The 2,740-nt window shown below is 51.6% G+C and overlaps 1 protein-coding gene across 7 annotated transcripts in view; it reads right to left on the bottom strand.

The window, feature by feature from the left end:
* The window catches only part of MYO18A (myosin XVIIIA), a 94,922-nt gene extending 92,807 nt beyond the window's left edge, over positions 1 to 2,115 (bottom strand). For 4 of the 7 annotated variants that reach the window (XM_014548225.1, XM_014548226.1, XM_014548227.1 and 1 more), the window contains exon 1: positions 1,988 to 2,114. The gene's annotated coding sequence lies outside the window, so the exon portion shown is untranslated. Of the gene's footprint in view, positions 1 to 1,987 lie in introns of all 7 variants that reach the window. The other 3 variants (XM_014548228.1, XM_005876871.2, XR_001364153.1) reach the window with 2 other exon arrangements.
* Between the last annotated feature and the right edge of the window lie 625 nt (positions 2,116 to 2,740).

Genomic DNA, 2,740 nt, shown 5'->3' with positions numbered 1-2,740 from the left:
TTAACCTATAAATATATATAATATATAAAATACATTTAACAAGCTTTTGAAATAGTCTGGAAAGATCCATGACAATAATTCATCAGTGGTTTTCTCGGTGGAGTAGTGGCAAAGAGGATAACATCGTCTCTCTACCCAGCACACTTCCTGCATTAAACCTTTTTTCAGCAAGTTGCTTTCGTGACTGTAAAGATTTTTTTATAAAAACGAAAAAGAAAAAAGAAAGGTTTGGCAAAGCAGTAAGCAATCAACTTAGCATGAAAGCTGTAAACAAGATTTGCAATGGTAACTTTAAGAATTGCCCTCTCATGCCTTGAAAAAATGTCAGGGACTTGGGGGACTTGGCTAAAATAGATGGCCCTGTTGTCTTGTGGCTTTAAGAGGGGACAGATTTAAATGGGTCACCCTGCAGCTGGCAAAGTAGAAACCCCAGGAAATGGAAACTATAGCGTTAGAATCCCAAGACGAGGGCCCCCAGGCTGGGCTGCTGTGGGTGGATACTTAAAAGGGTCAGTCCCCCCCTTCCCCACCCCAGACCACACTCATAAATAAATACAAAGGAAATGCTTTCCCAAGAGAGCCGGCCTCTTTCGCTTGGCCTCTGACCTCCCTGAGTGGCCATTTCCTACAGCCCCGAGGCCTGCATCTCAGCGCGGGCCCACCGAGGGCTGAGGACTGCGAAGGGGGCCGGTGGGGCTCACAGGGCACGAGCTTTATAATAAAATATTGGGGAAATATGTATATATCAAGCCCCTATTAAATGCAAGGGATAGAAGATAAATAAAACTAATGAAAGAGCTTAGGTTTCAGATGTCAGGTAACAAACCTAGGAACAAATTCAAGTTAATAGCTACACAATCTTGGACAAGTTACGTAAGGCCTCTGTGCCTCCATTTTTCCTTTTGTAAAATGGAGATAATAATAGTACCTACCACATAAGGCATGGAAATTAAATGAAATATGTATAGAAGCCCTTCATATAATGCCTATGTGTAGGGAGCCCTGCCGGCTCCCTGCTCCCCTCCCTGCTCCCTTCCCTGCCGGCCGCCGCTCCCGGCACCAGCAGCCCCCAAGCACTTCCACGCAGCAGGGCCCGTGAGCCAGAGAGGTGCCCGCAGCCCGGCCAGGTCCGGGGCTGCTCTTGCAGGTGAAATTCCTCTGTTTCATGGGGAGCCTGCCGCAGCCTGCTGGGCGCTGAACTCAGTAAACACTACCATCCCCACCCCACCTTCTGTGTGACCTTGAGCAAGTCCCGTCCCCTCTCTGGGCCTCAGCTATTTCAACTATGGGCCTGAGAGTTCAGACTCGGCCCATTGCTGGAGAGGTATGCTGCTCAACCACAAACTGCAGGTTCTAATCCTGGCCTGCCTCCGCCTTGCTGTGTGACCTTGAGCCCTTCATCCAATATCTCGGAATATCAGAGAATAATGAAAAAACAATCCCTTGTAAGTGACGATAAAAGTACTTGGCAGAGAGAGAGGGCCCTGGGCCCTGTAAAATCGTCAGTCCACAACTTAAACTGCTGCCTGACTCTCAGCTATTTGAAATGTCAAAGGAATGTGGATAATTTATTAGCCAAACAATTCCTATCGCCAGAGAAAGGGCAGGAAAGCAAGAGGAGAGGGGCTTTCCAGGGTTGCTCCGCACCCTCCCAATCCAGCTCCTACCACTGCACCACCCCACCCTCTAATTCAGTCCACCTCAGAAAACGGTGATGGGGGTAAAAAAAGAAAGAAAAGAAAATGGTGATGAGGGGTGAGGTGCAGTGAGCAGATCTTAAAGCACCCGGAAGCCTGACCCAAAGCAGGACTTCAAAGTTCCATGAAGCCCCCACCCAAGTCCTGCGGGAACCTGTCAATCACAGTACAAAGTGGACTGGGCCTCTGATCCCCTCAAACCTTTCAACTACCTCAGCATTACCCACCAAACCCGGGAGAGGCCGGGGACAAGGACCGGGGCCCAAGGCCACCAACAGGGCCCTGCTCACATGGATGCTCTGGTTCCAGCCTGTGGTGTCCACGTCAGGTGAGGGAGGTCTGGCTGAGGACAGACCTTGGGTTTGAAGGAGCAAGAACAGCACTGCTGCCCTGGAGACCTGTGACACACCAAGTAGGGATCAAGCCTTCCTTAGTTCCAACAACTCCCTGCTCCACCCAGGAGGGTGGATTCTCCCTTTCAGACCAGCTCCAGCTCTGCCCCACCCTGTCTGCCTTCAGGTACCTGCCTCTGGGGGGCGGGGGGGGGGGACCTCAGAGTTTTCAGGCCCAACTTCTGAAGAGACATGCACCCCTCAATGAGCAGTTTCAAGCTGGGCCAGTGAAGGGAGCTCCAGGCAACAGGCTGGCTGCCCATGCTGCCAGGGAGTGAGGCTGAGGGACCAGGCAGGAGTCAGGAAAGGCGCTATCAGAGTGAGGGCAGCTGAGGAGAGCCGGCGCATGGGAGGAAGCCCTCAGGCACACACCCTGGCACCTGAGCCAGACTGGGAAAGAGTAAACAAACCAGATGATCAGAGCTGCCAGGCACCAGGTCATCAACTGTTCAAAGTTCAAAGCTCTCAAAGGAAGTGACCACCAGCATGCTATCCCTCCCACCCCCACCTGCAACCCTTCTCAGTCCCCTAAGCCCCCAACACAATAGCTTCCCCTACTGTCTTCCTGCAATTGAGGCCCCAACTCCAATGTCCCCAGCCCCAAATGACCACGCACACCTCCACCCAGGGCTATATATAACCAGTCATGTC

The sequence above is a fragment of the Myotis brandtii genome, unplaced genomic scaffold (genome assembly GCF_000412655.1).
Source record: "Myotis brandtii unplaced genomic scaffold, ASM41265v1 scaffold50, whole genome shotgun sequence".
Classification (NCBI taxonomy): Eukaryota; Metazoa; Chordata; class Mammalia; order Chiroptera; family Vespertilionidae; genus Myotis; species Myotis brandtii.
Note: the sequence above shows the minus strand (reverse complement) of the source record. Positions and strands in the feature narration are given on the sequence as shown.